The sequence below is a fragment of the Heterodontus francisci genome, unplaced genomic scaffold (assembly GCF_036365525.1).
Source record: "Heterodontus francisci isolate sHetFra1 unplaced genomic scaffold, sHetFra1.hap1 HAP1_SCAFFOLD_708, whole genome shotgun sequence".
NCBI lineage: Eukaryota > Metazoa > Chordata > Chondrichthyes > Heterodontiformes > Heterodontidae > Heterodontus > Heterodontus francisci.
In genome coordinates this window covers 319,327-340,644 of record NW_027141297.1, presented here as the reverse complement: position 1 = coordinate 340,644, position 21,318 = coordinate 319,327, and the positions used below count along the sequence as shown (strand labels likewise).

General features: G+C 49.6%; 1 non-coding gene across 1 annotated transcript; it reads right to left on the bottom strand.

Moving 5' to 3' along the window:
• Positions 1-12,234: 12,234 nt before the first annotated feature.
• Positions 12,235-12,317, bottom strand: trnal-uaa (transfer RNA leucine (anticodon UAA)). Its single transcript has one exon. It is a non-coding gene; the product is annotated as a tRNA-Leu (tRNA).
• Positions 12,318-21,318: the final 9,001 nt, after the last annotated feature.

The following is a 21,318-nucleotide window of genomic DNA, read 5'->3' as shown; positions in this document are numbered from 1 at the left end:
TCGTGCCTGAGCTCCATCTGCAGCTGGAGCGGAATATGCACAAAGTGCAGGGAGACCGTGCCCGTAGCGGGTGCACACAGCTGGAGCAGGGCGTCAAGGCCACAATAGGATGGAACAATCCCGTTTGTGTCCCTGCGGGTGGCGGTGAAGCTTTTCTCTGTGAGGCTTCCCGAAACTGCCCGCCAGCAAGGTCAACTGATCAGAGAGCGTCTGTAAATGGATAGGAATTGGGGATTGAGCAGGGAGCGTCTCTAAATGAATAAGATTTGGGGACTGGGCAAGGAGCGTCTGTAAATGGATAAGAATTGGGGATTTGGCAGGGAGCGTTTTTTTATCCGTTCGTGGGATGTGGGCGTCGCTGGCTCGATCTCAGCTACAGTAATGTGTCCACTTCTGGGCACCAGGTTTCAGAAAGGACATCAAAGCTTTTGAGACAGTTCGGAGGAGATTTACGAGAATGATACCAGAGATGAGGGGTTTCAGTTCTCTGGACAGGGTGGTGAAGCTGGGATTGTTGGCCAAAAATGTCAAGGGGAGGTGAGGAGAGATCTTTTCACCCGGTAACTGATTCGGATTTGGAATGAATTGCTTGACAGGGTGGTGAAAACAGATTCAAATTATAACTTTCATAAAGGAATTGGACAAATATTTCAAAGTGAATTTCTCCAGGACTATGGGGAAATAGGCAGGGGGTTGGACTAATTGCATCATTTTTTTCACAGATTCAGCACAGGCACAAAAGACCGATTGGCCTCCTTCTGTGCTGTATGATTCTCTGAAATAGTGACAGTCAGGGCAAGTCTGTATAAGAAGGAGAAATGGAGACAGGTCAGGGAGAGCACATCACCAAAACTGGGAGATACTACATTGGACAGGGAGGGTCGGAGGGGGAGAGAGCACGTACATACAGTCAGAATCAGCACCTTCAGGGGAAGAGAGAGAGAGGAACCAGTGAGTGTAGAACTGAACCCAGCCAGAGTCAACCTGCTGAAACACCAGTGAGTTCACACTGGGGAGAGATCATTCACCTGCTCCGTGTGTCGGAAGGGGTTCATTCAGTCATCCAACCTCACTGAACATCAACTTGTTCACACTGATCAGAGACCTTTTTAATGTCCTGACTGTGAGAAGAGCTTTAAAAGCAGTAATGATCTGCTGAAACACCAACACACTCACTCTGGGGAGAGGCCGTTCCCCTGCCATGTGTGTGGGAAGGGATTCACTCAGTCATTCAATCTGCTGCAACATCAGCAAGTTCACATGTCACTGCAGGGGTTGGATTCTGCTGTTGTTGCTGCTATTCATCACTTTCAGAGACAAAGTTGGGTCTTACTTTATAACCAGTGTAGTCCAGAGCAAAAGCGTCTTCTTAATGTTGAGATAAACGGGAGAAGAAACCGGGAAGTGGCGGCGAGGATGGGGGAGGTGTTGCACCATCACTTTAATGGTGCACCCTCCCTCCCCCGGGTCCTTGCTGCACGCCCGCCAGGCCTGGCGGCTCTGATTGGGGTCGTGAGAGCCCCTGAGACTCGGTGCAGCTGAGGCTGCGCTCACCCCCGCTCAGCTCTGTTGTGATATTTAAAATACGAAAGGCCTGTTGGACTGAGAGCTGATCTGGAATTTAGAAAGCAGCATTACTGGAGGCTCATTGCTGCTCAGCACAATCTCACCCCCAATCCTGGGAATTGTTGATTCTGACACCCTGTAGTTCAGTTCTGCAATTAACTAGAGGGGGAGATGTGTGAGCAGAAAAACAGAGCAAAATGAAAACACAGCTGGACAGATGTGCAACAGGTCAATCCACTGTTACAATAACTCCATCTCTGATTCCCTCCTGACAGTAATCAGCCCTTTCACAGAGACTGTGGGTGGCTCTGAAAAGAGCCTTTGGTTTATTAGATGTCATTTCGGCCGCTTTACTTTTTCTGGGAGCTCTGATCTCTGGTTTTCTTGGGCAGCAGCAAGGCCTGGATATTAGGCAGCACCCCACCCTGAGCGATGGTCACCCCTCCCAGCAGCTTGATGAGCTCCTCGTTGTTGCGGACGGCCAGTTGCAGGTGTCTGGGGATGATGCGGGTCTTCTTGTTGTCCCGGGCCACGTTACCGGCCAGCTCGAGGATTTCAGCGGTCAGATACTCGAGCATTTTGCAGCGCCAACATCATCAGATTTCCGCAACAAATCCATCTTCGTGCATGCGTGATAAAGTGTCATTGGGTATCTAGCCACCCCATCCCCCCACCACTTGGCTGGAGGAAGTGGCTGAATGGGAGATTTTGAAGCTGTCGCTCTCCCCTCTCGGCAACTCACTCCAGACCTCGCTGCTCTCCCCCCCACTCCCCTGGCCAGTTGTTCCTCGCTTCGCACCACCCCACTCTCTGGCCACTCGCTCCAGGCCGTGCCGCTTCCGTCCTCTCAGCCACTCACTCCTACGTCGCCCCGTCACCCCTTGCGGCCCTCCTGCTTCTACAGGTGGCGCCTGGTGAAGAAATGTGGGAGCGAGTGTCACGGCCAGAGCTAGCAGCTGTGGGCTGGGCTGGGACAGGGTGGGGGGGTGGGGGTGCAGAGAGCGAACAGCCAGAGTGCGGAATTTCGCCAGTAGGGAGGAGGGGGAGAAAGCGAGATGCAGAGGGGGGTGAGCGGTCAGTGGGGTGGGAGCTAGTAGCTGCGTTCGGGTGAAGTCAATCCTGGTCAGTTATATAAACAAATCACAATAACGAATTGGCAGCACATTTTATCCTCTGCCCGATTTTCCTTTCCATCGATCGGGGTGCTAATTCACTATCTTCCAATGGAAATTCAATCATAAAATTCCTTTTGTATTTGATAGGATTATTGAAATGTTAAATGGATCTGAGGATTACAGTTAGTATTAGCAAACGCACCCGAGTGAATTAGCACCCCAATCGATGGAAAGGAAAATCGGGGAAAGTATAAAATGTGCTGCCAATTCGTTATTGAGATTCGTTGAGTAATTCGATTCTGCCCAACACTGAAATTGGCGGCTTTTTTGAATTCAAACTTTCTGCCAGGACGACAATTTAAGCCAATGATTTGCTGTATTTTCTAATTCGAGGCTCGGCAATTGGTTAAGACATGCGAATGGGAAGAGGGTGACCAATCAGAAGTGGGCTCTGGATCGCGCGGGCTCAAACTGCGGGAATTCCAGGTCCCTGAATGAATGAGCTGAAACTGATCAGTTTCACAAACCCTGTCAGTTTCAGTGCAGGAAGCACCGTCTCGGGGGAAATAACATCACAAGTGGGTCTGGTTCCAGTGACGGCTGCGGCAAAACTCCCGGATTCTCTCATTGCAGCGAAATCATTTTGAAATTCTGTGAAAACAATGAGTGATTCTGGAGGAGTGATGTGGCTTTTCACTGAGGGCATGTGTGGACTGGGGAAATAACTAACTGTAGAGCCTCGGGCACTGTTTACACAGCCCGTTCAGAAAATCAAATCCACTGCACATCCTTGCTGCAAATGAAATGTCAAATTTGGGGATTCTAGTTTTGTATCTCGAACACAGCACAGATTTATTCCAGACAGTTCTAAACAGCCTATCCCAGCTCCCGTTTCCAGGTCACTGCTCTCTCTGTGAGGCGGTTGGTGGCTCTCAGAAGAGCCTTTGTTGTGTTTGCTGGAAAGGGTCGAGTTGTTCAGCCGCTGAATTCGTAGAGAGTGCGGCCCTGCCGTTTCAGAGCGTACACCACATCCATGGCAGTGACCGTCTTGCGCTTGGCGTGTTCAGTGTAGGTGACCGCATCCCTGATCACAATCTCCAGGAAAACCTTCAACACCCCGCGAGTCTCCTCATAGATCAAACCTGAGATCCGCTTGACCCCGCCACGGCGAGCCAGGCGGCGGATTGCTGGTTTGGTGATGCCCTGGATATTATCACGAAGCACTTTGCGGTGCCGCTTTGCTCCGTCTTTGCCCAGTCCTTTCCCTCCTTTACCTCTGCCAGACTTTCTTTTATTAATTTCCAAAATATACTTTATTCATAAAAAATCTGTAAAAAAAAAATACATTACAAAACAGTTCCAAAAAGCACCAAGTCAAACAATACAAAGAATGCAAAGGAGAACAGTTTCCTTCAATACAGGAGTGAGTTACCTCACAACCCTTCCATTTCATTGTCATGCCATGTACATTTTACAGCAAACAAATATTTTCTGGCTACAGTTCGAGTGGTTTCCCATGGTTCCAGCTCCTCAGTTCAGCTTGGTGAGGGGACCTTACACTGTGGTCTTTCCACATTGAGCCTTTGCTGCGGCTGCCCCAAGTTTTAGTGCGTCCCTCAGCACGTAGTCCTGGACCTTGGAATGTGTCAGTCTGCAACATTCGGTCATGGACAACTCTTTGCATGGAAGACCAGCAATTTTCGGGCAGACCAAAGAGCGTCTTTCAACGAATTGATAGTCTTCCAGCAACAGTTGATGTTTACCTCGGTGTGCGTCCCTGGGAACAGCCCATAGAGCACAGACTCCTGTGCTGCAGAGCTGCTTGGCATGAACCTCGACAAAAACCACTGCATCTCTTCCACACCTGCTTTGCAAAGACACATTCCAGAAAGAGGTGGGCAACGTCTCTTTTCCACCACAGCCACCTCGAGGGCCGCGTGTGGATGGGGTGAGACTTCGGGTGTGCAGGAAGGATCTGACAGGGAGGGCTCTTCTCACCATCAGCCAGGCTACATCTTGGTGCTTGTTTGAAAGTTCTGGTGATGAGGCATTCTGCCAAATGACTTTGGACTTCTGCTCAGGGGACCATCCGACAGGATCCACCATCTCCTTTTCCCGTAGGGCCTTGAGGATATTCCGTGCAGACCACTGCCTGATGGATTGGTGGTCAAAGGTGTTTTTCCACAGAAACTTTTCCATGAAGGATAGGCAGTACGGCACAGTCCAACTGGATGGAGCATTCCGCGGCAATATGACCAGGCCCATCCTTTGCAACACTGGGGAAAGATAGAACCACAGCACGTAGTGACACTTGAAGTTTGCAAACTGGGGATCGACACACAGCTTGATGCAGCCGCACACAAAGGTAGCCATAAGGATGAAGGCGACGTTGGGTACATTTTTCCCGCCCTTATCCAGAGGTTTGAACATCGTGTCCCTCCGGACTCGGATCATTTTGGATCCCCAGATGAAGCGGAAAATGGCTCAGGTGATCGCCACAGCGCAGGAATGCGGTATGGGCCAGACCTGCACCACGCACAGCAATGTGAGCGCCTCGCACCTGATGACCAGGTTCTTATCCATAATGGAGAGAGATCGCTGCTCCCACATGCTCAGCTTATGTAGTACCCTGGCTACTCGCTCCTTCCAGGTTTTGGTGCACGTCTCAGCCCTTCCAAACCATATCCCCAGCACCTTCAGGTAATCTCACCAAACGGTGAAGGGGACAAAGGATCGGTCAGCCGAGTTCCCAAAGAACATGGCCTCGCTCTTGCCATGTTTAACATTGGCTCCCAAGGCCAGTTCGAGCTGGTCGCAGATGCTCATCACTCTGCGCACAGACAGTGGATCCGAGCATAAAACGGCGACGTCATCCATGTACAGGGAGGTTTTAACCTGAGTGCCTCCGCTGCCTGGGATTGTCACCCCTCTGATGCTCGCATTCTTCCTAATAGACTCAGCAAAGGGTTCAATACTGCAAACAAACAAGACACGGGAGAGAGGACAGCCCTGTCTGACTCCAGATTGGATCGGGAAACTTTCTGATTCCCACCCATTGATTGAGACTGCACTACTGATGTTTGTGTAGAGTAGTTTGATCCAATTGCAGATTCCCTCCCCAAACCCCATTTTGGAATGCACATCCATCATGTAAGTGTGCGATATCCTGTCAAAAGCCTTCTCCTGGTCCAGGCTGATGAGGCAGGTGTCCACCCTTCTGTCCCGTACATAGGTGATCATATCCCTGAGTAGCGCAAAACTATCAGAGATTGTCCTGCCTGGTATAGTATAGGTCTGATCAGGGTGAATCACCAACTCCAGAGCAGACTTGAATCGACTGGCTATGTCTTTTGACAGAATCTTGTAGTCAGCATTAAGCAGAAATTGGGCCACCAATTTCTGATTTCTGTCCTCTCCCCCTTCTGCTTGTCGATGAGGGTGATGATGCCTTTCCTCATGGATTCTAACATGCTGCCAGCCTGGAGCATACTCTTGTTTACTGGCAGACATGTTGATTCTGTCCTCAAATCAGTGCACAATAAAAGAGACTGATTCTGTCAGGCTCCTTTTTATACAGGCCGCCTGGACCTGGCTGAGAAAGGCAGAGTGAGAGCAAGGAGGGGAGGAGACACGAGTGAAGGTTAAACAGAGAGCTAGATGGAGGAGACACCCAGAGTGACAGACAGAGAGAGAACGGCCCCTCCTCTTTCAGCTCCACCTCCAGTTTCCTCCGGGCTGCCAATTTCAAACCCTTTATTAACAGTAGAACCAAAACCCAGCTCTCCACACAAACCCTTCCAGACTCGGCCTTCATAGTCAAGGCTTTCCAGAAAGCCGGAGCTTTTAAATATGGTCCCGATGCAATTAACACTCAGTAATATTCCCACCTAAACATAGTCCATTCTATACTAAGAAACCTCCTCAGTAACATCACCATTTCCAAACACATCCGCTTCCTGCAGTTTACAAACACCTTCCTGCAGCTGTTTGGGGAATCTCCTGTGTTAAGATTGGAGTTGGAAAGCGGCCTTTACCCGGCAGTGTTATCGTCTCACACTGAATCTGCTAGACATCCTGTTCTCTGTATTGCGAGAGAGAAAGCACGGATTTAGGAAATGTTCATTTGAAATGATCTCTATTGAGAACGAGCCCGGCCGTGGGACAGGTATTCCAGTGCAAAGAGCTGTCCATGACCGAGTGTTGCAGACTGGCACATTGCAACGTCCAAGACTATGTGCTGTGGGACGGCATTAAAGCTTGGGGAAGCCACCATGGAGACTCAATGGGGAAAGGCTGCAGTCTGAGGCCCTAGTAGTCCATAGTACAGTGAGGGGCTGGAACCTGTGTAAAACCCCTCGGGCTGTTTGCACCAGAGAATGTTTGATGTATAATGTAAATACTGTAAATATAACCTGTGCAGGCATGGATAGTGAGATACATCATGTACATTATTGAAGGAAACTGATCTGTATTGTACCCTATGTAATATTAAATTTGAACTGCTTTGCAATGTAATTGCACAAATTATATGAATAAAATACATATTGTGCAAAAGAAAGCAGCTTTCCTGTCAACACACGCCTTGTCTCAGGGCACAACTTTCCTGTGATCTTGTCATACCCAACTTCGCTCTATATCTTCTGACACACACACTTTACAGTCTGTCATTTCCAAAAACAAGCATTCTAAAATCAAAAGACCTTTTGTTTATTTCTCCTTTCTTTTCATTTCTCCTCTATTCTTCTCAATCACTCCCTTCAACAGTCCTATTCAGATCAAGGTGGAATGTGAATAGTGTCACAACTCACCTCTGACACTATTATTACCCTTTTCTCTTGTCTCATTCAATGGGAAAGTTTTATTCACCAGTCTGTTGCTGTTTTACACTCTTGCCATACCATCTGGTATTGCATCCATCTGAATTCTGTGCTTTCATGGCCTTACATATCTTTTCCTCTTCTGGATGATTTGTTTGCTTCAGTTCCATTCAACCAGGCTGGACCACAGGGAAGCTTAGAACCTTTGCCTTGGACGGGTCCACGTTGATCCATTACATTCAGAATCACCTCCTTGAAATAACTCCATAGTACAACTACAGTAACCACACAGAATCTGCTTCAAACACTCCACATTTTATCTGTTCTGACTGTCAACACCTCCAGCTCTTTTGTTTAAGTGGAACCCATCAGGTGTGTATAGGCTCCTTCTATTCTGAAAGCTGTAGCACTGGTTCAGGGAATTCAGCCCTGTTTCTCTACTCGAAATGATCAGCCATGCTTGATCTGCCTCGTATTTTGCTTTTATTGCAACGTAACAAGACCTCCAATCCTCTGGCACCACACCTGTATCCTTTGAGGGATTGGAAAATGATGGTCAGACCTTCCACTAGTTCTTCCCTGGCTTCTTTCAACAGCCTGGGGTACATTTCATCTGGTCCTGATGATTTATCCACATTCAAGGATGCTCATACCATTAAGACTTCCTCTCTCCTTAAGTTATCACGTCCAATACTTCACACTCCTCCTCCTTAGTAACAATATCTGCATCACCCTCTCATTCGGGAAAACAGTAAAGTATTCATTGAGGATATTGGCAACATCTTCCACCCCGATACAAAGGTTACATTTTTGATATTTTATGTGCCCTGCTGTTTGCTTTGTTGCCTCTTACTCTAATGTTCTGATGCAACATCTTTGGGTCCATTGTTACTTTGTTTGTTCATGTTCTTTCCTGCTTTCTCTTTGCTCTTCACCACTGCTCCCAAACGCCTCCAGTGCAGTCAAAACACAACTTGTCAGAATTGGGATTCGAACACACGCCTCCCATGGAAACTGCGACCTGAACGCAGCACCTTAGACCGCTCGGCCACGCTGACTGCCTACAACGTCGCATCAATGCTAAGGAAATTATTCATTCTTTGTGAAAGTATTTGTGAGATTGTGGAAATGTCTGGAAGAGGAAAGACCAGCGGGAAAGCTCGGGCCAAGGCCAAGTCTCACTCCTCCCGGGCTGGACTGCAGTTCCAGTGGGCCGTGTTCACAGGCTCCTGAGAAAGGGCAACTATGCTGAGCGTGTGGGTGCCGGAGCCCCGGTCTATCTGGCTGCTGTGCTCGAGTATCTGACCGCTGAAATCCTCGAGCTGGCCGGTAACGCGGCCCGGGACAACAAGAAGAGCCGCACCATCCCCAGACAACTGCAGCTGGCCGTCCGCAACAACGAGGAACTCAACAAGCTGCTGGGAGGGGTGACCATCGCTCAGGGCGGGGTGCTGCCTAATATCCAGGCCGTGCTGCTGCCCAAGAAAACCAGCACTCAGAGCTCCCAGAAAAAAGTAAAGCGGCCAGAATGTCATCAAATAAACCAAAGGCTCTTTTCAGAGCCACCCACGGTCTCTGTGAAAGGACTGGTTACTGTCAGGAGGGAGTCAGAGATGGAGTTATTGTAACAGTTGATTGACCTGTTTCACATCTGTCCAGGTGTGTTTTCAGTTCCCTCTCTGGATTTCACTCTGTTTCTCTGCTCACACATCTCCCCCTCTTGTTAAGTGAAGAAGTGAACTACAGGGTGTCAGAATCAACAATTTAATAAATCCCGCTGCCTTCGATTTGATAAATCCCGAGATTATCCCGGTACATTAACGGGAACTGGTTCGGAGCTGCTGAATTAATTTAATAATGGAAGTGTCCGGGTTAATTCTCTGTTTTTCATTTGGACAGTTTGAATTGTGTTTTTTTTTTCTCTCTGGTGATCTGAGCGCCGCTTCTCAATGAGAATCTGCTCCCGGAACAGAGTAAATGCAGGAAGGAAGAGGCCATTCTCGGGCTGTGTGTTTCTCTCCCAACCTGATCTGTTTAGACCGCACTGTTCCCAGAGGACGGAATCAGTGAGAGTTGTGCACACACAGGAGCTGAGTCCAATGCAGCTCTTTAATATGTGCCTTCCCCCCGGCCCTCCCTATTCTCCGGACACAGAGCTGTCTGTTTCATCCGGCAGCGGGATAGAGTCGGGGATTCTCTGCCCTCAGTGTCAGGGTCTGCAGCCCCGGGGAACTGGCGGTTTCAGTCAGAGTGACCGAGCTGCCTTACATATCCTGTGCACTGATCTCCAATGGATTCAAATATTAGTGAACTCATTGGGTAATGTTTGTAAATAACCCTCATGTGAACGGACCCGGCTCCATTAATGCCTTCCAAATAAAACTGGGATCCATTTCTTTTCCCCAAATGCCAGCTAACGGATCCCAGGAGCGGGGTTGAGATTGTGCTGAGCAGCAATGAGTCTCCGGTCATGCTGCTTTCTAAATTCCAGATCAGTTCTCAGTCCTGCAGGCCTTTCGGGAAAGTGATGTGACAAAACAGAAACCATGTGACCGCCCCTTCAATCTGATGGATTTGATGATGAACAGAGATGGCAGCTCTTTCCTTTGCTGATTTGGTGGCTCTGAAAAGAGCACTTGTTAGTGAAGCTGGGTTTTAGGTGCGTTCCCCGCGGATGCGGCGGGCCAGCTGGATGTCTTTGGCCATGATGGACCGGGACCATTCTGGTGAATCTGCTCATTTTCCGGCAGAAGCATCAGTCGCTGTTTGAACTGTTTAAAGTCAGGGGTGTATTAGCAGCCAGAAAGTGAAGGGCAGTTCATTGCTCCCTGCAGCATTATCCGCCTCTTTCAGGAGAAAAGATCAGAAACCACTCGTTTCTGTCAGTCCCCGAGAAGCCTGTGAGAAGCGGTTAGTCGCTAATGTGTTCCTTTTACAGAGAGGAAGCTGATATTTGTCCCGTTTTAAATTGCTGAACCGGACCTTCCTCCCGCCGCTTACAGTTAACAGATTGACAAATGAAAACGATTCCTAAAATCGCGTCAGGATTTTGTGACGGTAAATACAGTAAAACAGAACATAAAATGAGAGGTTTTAAAATTGTTGCCTGAAAATTGAAATTTTCCATCACTTCAATTCCTTCCTGCTCTGGAATTGCCGGGCTTTTTCCATTTGGAAAATCTAAGCCAATGAGAACTTCTATTTACTTATATGTGATTCTCCTATTGGTTAAGAATTGGATTGAGAAGCGGGTGACCAATCAGAGACAGAGTCAAACTGCGGGGATTCCAGGCCCCCAGTAACTGAGCTGAAACTGTTCAGATTGACAAACCCTGGCAGTAGCTTCACACATTGGACACTTCACACTGAGTCCTTCAAGGGCTGGTGTGAGAGAAGCTTCAGATCCTGTCATTACTCTCTGACTCATCATTCATCTCGAACCAAAGAATTAGTAAATGTGAAGCAGTGACGAGACTTTTCACTCTCACTGCAGAATGTGTCATCTGGTGAAATAAGGAACTATTATTTTCGGAGATTCCAGGTACATTCCTCCCTGAACAAATCCATTCTTCACATTCCCGATTACAGCCTATCCCAGCTCCTGTTGTCACCCGACTCCAGCTGAATTGGAGAAACTCATGTGTTGGGGTTTGAGTTGTGAGGTGGGGTTTCTCCGCCAGTGTTCCTGTCTTACAGACTCTCCCCCTGAATTTGTGAACTGAGACTGCACCGAACACATCTCCAGTTAGAGTGAGGGCCGGATATCCCTCTGTTTTATTACAGAGAGTGGGGAAAGGGCTGGGTGGAGGGGAGTCACCAGGGATCCTGGATTTACTCCAAATCATTTCCATGTGGAATCTGCAGGCGGGGCCGGGACAGGGATCATTTGATCAGGGGATCAGCTCTTTCCTGAGAGATGTGGGTGGCTCTGAGAAGAGCCTTTGTGTTCAGATGTTTACAAGTTTCCTGCGCTCTTTCACTTCTTTCCAGACCCTGCTTTCTGAGCCTTCGCTGCTTTCGGCTTGACCTTGCTCTTCCATGTCTGCACTTTCTTCAGCGCCTTTCCGCCCGCCGCACTCTTGCCTTTTTTGACCTTCTTCGCAGGAGACTTTTTCTGAAGCGCTGCTTTCTTCACCACCTTATTTGGCGTTGCCGCCGCCTTGCTGCTCGTTTTCTTGGCTGTTACTTTCTTTGTTGTCACTTTCACGTCTGCTGGTTTCTTCACTAAAGATTTCTTGTGTGATGGTTTCTTCACCTTATTTCCCACTTTTCCCTCGGTTTTGCTTCTTTCTGATTTTGAAGGAGCCGGAGGCTCCCTGTCCCTTGCTCTGCACCAGGGAGCCTTTGTTCACATTCCTCTTGATACTTTGCTTGATCTGGGTTTTGAGCTTCTCCTGAGCGGTGGCAGACCTGCAAGGAATCAACTACCAGCTAGCGTATAAAGCGAGACCAAGGCTCAGGGCCTTCAGTTACCTGGAGGGGAGTCGGAGAGGCAGCGGATCCTGTGAGGAACCACAATCCAGGAAGGATGAGAAGGTCATTGTCAGGGTACAGAGGAGATTAAGTTAAAGATTTACCAGTTTATAAGCAAGCGCAGAGCCAAGCAACGGTGCTGGGGCAGATCAAATAATAGGAAGCTGTGATCAGTTGGAAGTTAAGAGTGATGAAATGACAGAAGAGATGATGGTGCAAGGCAAAAGTCAGGGAAAGAAAAAGTAACATTTTGTAAGCACAGATAGCAGGAGTGGGGTTTGAACCCACGCAGACACATGTCTATTGGATATTAAGTCCGACACCTTAACCACTCGGCCATCCTGGTACGTTAACCCACCACTGAAAATGAAATTTAATGTGATGCGGGTGCCATCTGGCCTTTTCCAATACAAAGTTATGACTCCTCTCCCATGCTAAATTGGACCCTTCATTATTTATGAACCTCAATCGGATCACCCCTCAGTCTACGTTTCTCTGAGGTGTAGGGTCCCAACTCTTTTAGTCTAACTTGATAACCAAGATGTCTTATACTGGGAATTCGTTGAATGTCTCTCCTCTGTACCCTTTCCAAAGCCTCAATATCACCCATCATGTGAGGAGACCAAGACTGGAGACAATATTCCAAGTGAGTCCTGACCAAGGTTTCATAAAAGGACAAATTCGGGACATCTCAGATACTGAAGGAGTCCATGTCCAGAAGCAGCAAGACCTGGACAACATTCAGACTTGGGCAGCTAAGTGGCAAGTAACATTCACACCACATAAGTACCAGGCAATGACCATCTCCAACAAGAGAGAATGTAACCATCTCCCTTTGACGTTCAACAGCATTACCATCGCTGAATCCCCCCACCATCAACATCCTGGGGGTTACCATTGACAAAAGCTTAACTAGACCATTCATATACATACTCTGGCTACAAGAGTAAATCAGATCGTGGGAATTCTGTGATGAGTAACTCAGCTCAAGGCACATGGTGAAATGCTCATTAGGAGAGCTGGAGAAATGGACTGGTCAGGTGGGCAGAAAAGTGGCAAATGGAATTCAACTTGGAGATGTGTGAGGTGATGCCTTTGGTGAGGTCAAACACAGCAAAGGAATACACAATTAAACCTTGAAGGACAAGGGCTGCAGATGCATGGAAACACCACCATGTGCAAGCTCCCCTCCAAGTCACTCACCATCTGATCTGCAAATATATCGCTGTTCATTCACTGATGCTGGGTCAAAATCCTGGATCTCCCTTCCTAACAGCACTGTGGGTGTACCTACACCACATGGAGTGCAGCAATTCGAGAAGGGAGCTCACCGCCACCTTGTCAAGGACAATTAGGGATGGGTAACAAATTCTGGACTTGCCAGTGTCGCTCACATCCCATGAAAGAATATGCCTCATTTTATACTCAATTGTCCTCTGAATGCAGCCCAACCCTCTATTTGCTCCAACTATCACTTCACAGCATTGCTGCTGTACCTTTAGAGATCTGTGCACTAGAACATCCAGATCTCTGCTCAAAATTATTTTCTTTTTTCCACCTACTTTAATGTTTTTCCCTGAAGGGTGTATGAATGTTGAGCATTCGCCCTGTCCACATGAATAACACTGCACTTACCCAAATTAAACATAATTTACCAGTCATGAACCCAATCTCCCAACACATTAAGATCAGCCTGAAACAGTCGAGTATCGTTTACAGTCTGAACACTCGCACAGATCTTCAAATCATCTGTAAATTTACAGATGGTGCCCCCTACACCTACATCCAGATCATTAATAAAAATAGTAAAGAGCAACAGTCCCAACACCGATCCCTGTGAGATACCATTGGTAACTGGTCTCCAAACAGATCCAGATCCATCTGTAACTACTTTCTGCCTACGTCCTGCCAGTCAGTTCCCAATCCAGATCAATATATTACCACTGATACCAGGGACTTTAATCTTATAGAGAAGCCTCTTGTGTGGAACCTTATCAAAATCTTTTGGATGAGATCAGCTAATTGAACACAGGCCGGGGATGAGGCCTAGGCCTGTCCTGCTTTGTGTGTGGGTCTCAGAACCACACAAGGTGAGATCAGCTCACTGAGCACAGGCCCATCCTGCTCTATATAGTGCTCAGTACCTCACCAAATGAGAATAACTAACACACCACAGGCCATGGAGCCTCGGCCCATCCTTCCCTGATTGCGGTTCAGTGCCAACCAGGTCAGATCAGCTAATTCAGCACAGGCCGGAGATGGAAGCTGGATCTTTCCTGCTCTGGGGACTCCGTACCATACCAGGTGCGATGAAGTAAAATACCACAGGCCGGGGATGGAGCCTGAGATTTCCCTGTTCTGTGTGGGGCTCTGGACAACAATGTGTGAGAAGAACTATCATCCCTCAGGCTGAGGAAGGAGCCTGGGCCCATTCTGTTCTGTGTGGCTCCTACCACACTGAGTGGGATCAGTTAACTCAACACAGGCCATGAATACAATCAGGCCCTTTCCTGCTCCGTGTGACTCAGTTTCACACCAGGTGGCATCAGCTAACACAGCACAGGCTGGGGCTGGGGCTGGAGCCTGGGCCCGCCCTGCTCTGTGGGCTCAGTAACAACCCGTAAGATGAACTTTTTTCAAAAGACTTCAGTGTATTTATCTCTGTCCAACACTCTGAGGCAGCTTTCTGTGTTTATAAAGAGTGTAATTTATTGACTGGTCTCTTGGATCAAACAGGGTAACAGACAGAGGTCTGTGTGCAGAGGGTTTGGGAGTGAGCTCTGATTCCTAACTCTTTCTGGACTGTGAGGAATAAAGAATGAATGAGAGAGAGAGAATGTGGGAGAAGGGATGATGGAAGAATTTGTCCGTGAACCTGATTAAAAGTGGCTCAAACGCAAGATAATATGAAGATATCAAGAGCAGAACATTAACATAATCTGAGTTCCGCGATCTGGTTGGGTCCCATTCCCCTGAAGTGAGGAATGAACGGGTGGGGAAATTCCGCCTGGAGTTATATTTGTCTCCAATGAAGATGAGTTCACAGTGAGGATGGAATAGCTCAGTTGGGAGAACACTAGATAGAAGAACCAGGATACAATCCCTGGTTTCATCAGTTTTAATTTGGTGTCTCCATCAGTTTAAGTAGAGAGAATCAGAGGGGAGATTTTCCACTCTTGACCCCATGGGCTGAATTTTAACCTAACGGTGCGGCTCTCGGCAGAGACACCGTGAGTGGGTGCCGTCACCACACGAGTGAAATGTGGCCGGCCGACCCCGATCACGGAGCAGCTGACGAATTAATGAAGGGGAGGCGTGGGGCCCATGTAAACAAGGACCAGAGGCAGGGAACGAGGCACCGATGGCACCGACATCTGACACAACGGCAGGTGCTGGCACCATATTGAAAGGACTGCCAGACCTGTATTCACTGCTGCCTGGTTTAAAGGAGTGTCTTCCTGAGAGCCCTCTGCTGTCCCAGAACCCGTTCTGCTGCCTCTGCTGTCCCAGGACCCGTTCTGCAGCCTCTGCTGTCCCAGAACCCGTTCTGCTGCCTCTGCTGCCCCAGGTCCCGTTCTGCTGTCCCAGAACCCGTTCTGCTGCCCCAAGACCCATTCTGCTGCCTCTGCTGCCCCAGGGCCCGTTCTGCTGCCCCAGGACCCGTTCTGCTGCCTCTGCTGCTCCAGGACCCGTTCTGCTGCATCTGCTGCCCCAGGACCTGTTCTGCTGCCTCCGCTACCCCAGGACCTGTTCTGCTGCATCTGCTGCCCCAGGTCCTGTTCTGCTGCCTCCGCTACCCCAGGACCTGTTCTGCTGCATCTGCTGCCCCAGGACCTGTTCTGCTGCCTCCGCTGCCCCAGGACCTGTTCTGCTGCATCTGCTGCCCCAGGACCTGTTCTGCTGCCTCTGCTGCCCCAGGACCTGTTCTGCTGCATCTGCTGCCCCAGGACCTGTTCTGCTGCCTCTGCTGCCCAGGACCCATTCTGCTGTCCCAGGACCCGTTCTGCTGTCACTGATGCCCCAGGACCCGTTCTGCTGTCTCTGCTGCCTGATAGATAACGAGCTGAATGCGAGCCTGCAGTGACCATGGTCCAATAGTTTTGCGATGCCTTCCTGCAGGTTCGCCTCCAGGTGACAACAGATAGGTGGAAGATCCTCTTCCCCAGGGATGGGAGGTGGAGACCTGTCCACCTGACCAAGCAAAGCTGCTTTGAGATAGTAGTTGAAGTCAGCAGCCGTGGGGTCAACCCCAAGACATGGATCCAGTGCACGAAGTGGGTCAATGACCGGATCCAGGCTGCTCAGGCACAAACTCAAAACACTTTGGACCCTTTGGACATTGCGCATGGCAGAGTGAGAGGGAGTGTTTGGTGGAAAGGGAGTGACCACCCAGTCATGTGTATTGGGGAAGGGCAGCAGGACACGCTGCCTGAGGCTTGGCTGCATCTCGGTGGGAGGTGCACGTCAGTCATTGTCTAAACTCACACAGTCCCTCGAGAGGGGCCACATGCAGGAGGAATATGTGTGTCCACATCATGGACTGCTGGATTATCACCATCAGAGATGTTGGGCTTGTCCCCGCTGGGAGACGAACGTTGTTGATCATAGTGGCTGCAATAGAAGACAGCCCACAATCGGAAAGAGCGTGTCAAGACTGGCAGTGGATGCCTTATCTCCATGTCCTCATCCCGATGGAGGAGGAGGCCATGGAACAGGCCGGGCAGCAAAGCAGCTGCTCCATAGCTGATGGAGAGACAGGGACACCTACCTAAGAGAGTGAGTGAACATCTCCTGGGGCACAAGGGTGCATCTGCTGCAAAGGAGCCACACTGCTCATCTGTTCACCACGGCATCAATGGAGCTGCACAGTAGGGGTGGTTGGAATGTCACGATGGGCAGACTCTAACCTTTCAATGTCCCTGTTTTCACATGCAGGCTAGGATGAACGACAAGAGCGAAGAGCTGGAGAGACTGGGGGACAGCCAGACACCTCTGAGGAGGAGGAGGGAGCCTCAGAGGGTGCACCGTCACATCATTCCCCTGCACCCTCCACCAGCACAGAAACCCTCACTCGGTGGGTATCCACTCGCTGTTAGATTTGGGCACACAAGCTGGTGAGCACGTCACAGACAGGCCCGGGCAGCTGACTGAGGCTGTGACAGCCGAGGCCACTGGCAGTTGGAAGTCTGTGGGAGGCCAGGCCCATGCTGAGTCCCAGGCTGATGACGTGCCTCTGGTGTCACCAGCAACACGGGAAATGCTGCAGCTGCAGCAAGAGGTCAGGCAACATCTGGCAGAGTTGCCGGAGGTTATGTGTACCCAAGTTCGGATGATGGAGGAGTCCATCCAGGCCTTGCATGCTGCACTGTCTCTGATGGGGGTGTGTCTGGCTTCCTTCCTTGAGAGATTGGTGACTCTGATGGAGAGCCAGATCCAGCCGACCAATCAGTGGCTGCCGGAGATGTGTGCAGACCTGCACTCCATCGCTTTGTCCATGAGCTCCATCCAGCGGTGACAAGGCGAGAGGGGGGACGAGGCACCTGAACTCTTCACCAGGTCCACATCCCTCTCAGGTCAGCAGCGAGGTACAAGTGTGTCTTATAAGGGGGAGGAGCAGCTGGCTGCTACATCTGGGGTCTCCTCTCAGGGTGCTCCTGGTGTGGACAGTAGCTCCAAAGCCCCTCTGCGAGTGACACAAGTGATGCCAGTGCCTGCCTCCATCACCCTCGATGACAGAGGGGGGGTCCCTGTACCTGTGGAGGAGGCCCTCAGTGTGCCGGGGCCCTCCAGGCCTCAGGCAGCAAGAGGACGGCCACCAATGTCATCCCAAGCCATGGGGCAGCAAGGTCAGCAGCCTGTCTCCACCTCAGCTGACAGAGCAGGGGGAGCACCACGTAGGAGCATGCGGAAAAGATTTCAGAAGAGCACCTAGATTCACTTAGGGTTCATGGTGAATGTGCATTCCAGATGGATAGGGTTGCATTTGATGTCACACGGAAGAAAGAAATGATGTTCTCTCACTATGTCTCCTTCCTATTGTTGATGCCCTTTGGGACTTCATTTAAACCCTTCCTCCCAAGGGGCTGGAAGTGAGGGACCAAGCCCTGAGTTCACATGGCTTCGGTCTTGTCACTGTGCGATGTGTACCTGGACGCTGCAGTGCAGAAGGAAGAAGGCGACAACAGGGCTGCTTAAAGCTAAGACTTTATTGCTGTGGTTCCAGAAGGTGGTAAGGCTCAAAGGAAACTTGAATGTATAAGGGTGTCTCATGTCTCCCTTGTGTGTATCTCATGGCCCCTTTCCTGCTGTGCCTGAGGTTCTTCATCTGGCACTGCTTGGGCAGCATCCTCCTCCACATCCTCATCATCAGAGGAGACATCACACTCCACGATATCCTCACTAGTCAACACCTCACCCCTCTGTAATGCCAGATTGTGCTGTGCACAGCAAACCACCACGATATGCGAGACCCTCGCCGGGACATACTGAAGGGCAACACTGGATCGATCTAGGCACCTGAATCTCATCTTCAGGAGACCAATGGCCTCCTTGATGGTCGCTCGGGTTGAACCGCAGCAGGTGTTGCACCTCTCCTCTGCATCCGTGCGTGGGTTCCTCACAGACGTCAGTAGTCATGTCCTCAGTGGGTAGCCCTCGTCTCCAAGGATCCATCTCTGAAAGCGGATGGGGCCGCGGAAAGGTTCTGGCACCTGGGAGTGCCTTGGTATGCAGGCGTTGTGGCTGCTTCCCGGGATTTGTGCACACACCTATGGGATCCATTTGCAGTGGTCGCAGACCAATTGCACACTGAGCAAGTGGAAGCCCTTCCTGTTGAAGGCTGCTGGCTGGTCTGCAGGAGCCATGATGGTCACATGGGTGCAGTCAATGACAGCCTACACCTGGTGGAATCCAGCGATGGCCCGAATCCTATAGCTCTCTCAGCTTGACTGTTTGGATCAATGTGCACATAGTCACCGGCCCTCCTGAACAGGACATTGGTGACCTCCTTGATGCACTGATTCACTACAGACTGTGAGATTCCACACATATCTCCAGTGGATCCCTACAATGATCTGGTGGTGAAGAAGTTCAGTGGCACGGTGACCTTCAGTGACACTGGCATCAGGTGCCCACCAAGTCGCATGGGGCACAGCTGCATCATGGCAGAGAGATCAGTGACGACCCCCGTGGAGAGGTGCAGTCTGCGGAGACACTGTCACTCGGACATCTGCAGGTAGTTGAACCTCGGCTGACGTGTTCCTCTGCCTCCTTCTCCAGCCTCCTGTTCGAGGCTGGCCTTCCTGTGGGCCCCCAAGCTGCTGTGGTGCCCCTGCTGGTGCCTGCGCCTCCCTCCCTTCCTCTCTACCCCTCCTCCTCCTCCTCAATTGGAGCCTCGAATCCAATGAGAGCCTCGAATGAGGCCCATGACAGGTTGCCCCTCCCTGAGTGCAAGGCCTTCACAGTAAACAACACCCAGCCACATTTACCTCACTTGTCACCCTCAATGAAGTGGCACTGCCCCAATGGCACCCTGGTGTTGTTCCCTCTGCAGAGCTGGCACATTGGCCCCCACTCCTGACAGTGTTTCCCGCTGCCCTTTCTGCCAATTTTTGCTGCCTCACCCGATAGCTTCCCAGTGAAGACAACACTCAGCTCCCACCTCCCAGTCACCTCCTTTAACCAGGCGAGGCTCTGAAGCCCCGTAGTTCCCGTGTGCTATTAGTTCAATTGGATCCAGTGAATAAAATTGCTGACAATTGGACTCATAAATACTTGAAATGCCTTCTTGCCGTGTGGATGTGCGAAGTCTGCCCTGCATGTCAGCCGCCGACAGAAAATTCCGGTCCAACGTCTTCCATCCCTATTTTATACACCCCCCCTACCCCTCCCCGGCCTCCATTCCCGTCTCCAACGGTCCCTTAAAATTCTGGCGCATGTCTCTAAGACTAATGGGAGTGAACCCACATCTGCTCCTTAGACTGAACAGGGAGAGCTGCTCTCTCTGTGTTTAAAGTGAATGAATCTGCTCTTTACCTTGTCTTACTGGAACGTTCACTGTCTGGAGATGTCTGTTTGAAAATGTTTTCCTGTTATATTAATGGAGCAGAGGAGCAGATGTGAGGTACTGTTGAACAGAGAGGTTTGGAAGTGGGTGAAGGGGTGGAGTGACGGTGTGAGTGAGAGGCGCAGTGAGTTGGCCACTCTCAATAGAGTGTCAGGAATGAAGGTCAGAGGAACAGACCAGGCTGGAAACACAGAAAGAGCGAGGAGAAGCTGGTGTGAAAAACAGAGATTAAACAACGGGCTTGTTCATTTGGTTTGGGTCTGTTGTTTAGAATACCCAGAATCTGGGTTCACTTCCCTTCCAACTCAGGAAATTGTACCAACATTATGTTCATAAAACCATAGAATGATACCCAAAGAAGGAGACCATTTGGTCCATTGTGTCAGTGCTGTCTCTTTGGTTGTGCTATCCAATTAGTCCTGGTGTTCAGCTTTTTCCTGTAATCTGTAAATTTTCCTTCCAGTATTTATCCCAATTGCTTTTCAAAGTTACTACTGAATCTGCTTTCAAGTCCTGATCAGACAGTGCATTCCAGATGACAACACATCACTGTATAAAAAATCATTCCTCATTTCGCCTCTGGTCTTTTCTCAATCACTTGATAAATACATCCTCTGGTTCCTGACCCTTTTGCCACTGGAAACAATTTCTCCTTATTTAACTTATTGAAACCTTCTTGATGATGTCACATACTAGACTGCCAGTAAAACTGAAGCCCATGGAATAAAAGGGACAATGACAGCATGCACATGAAGTTTGCAGACTGATAGGAACATAGGAGCAGGAGTAGGCCATTCAGCCCGTCGAGCCCACCCTGCCATTCAATATGATGATGACTGATCGTCCACTTCAATGCCTTTTTCCCACACTATCTCCATATCCCCTATGTCATTTGTATTTCGAAATCTGTCAATCTCTGCTTTAAACATACTCAATGACTGAGCTTCCACAGCGCTCTGAGATAGAGAATTCCAAAGATTCACAACCCACTGAGTAAAGAAATTTCTCCTCATCGCTGTCCTAAGTGGCTTTCCCCTGATGTTGAAATTGTGTCCCCTGGTTCTAGACTCCTCAACCGGGGGAAACATCTTAGCTTCATCGACGCTGTCTATCCCTTTAAATATTTTGTAAGTTTCAATGAGATCACCTCTCATTCTTCAGAACTCTAGAGAATACAGGCCCAGTTTACCCAATCTCTCTTCATTTGACAGTCCCGCGATCCCGGGAACAAGTCTGGTGAACCTTCGTTGCACTCCCTCTATGGCAATGATATCCTTCCTAA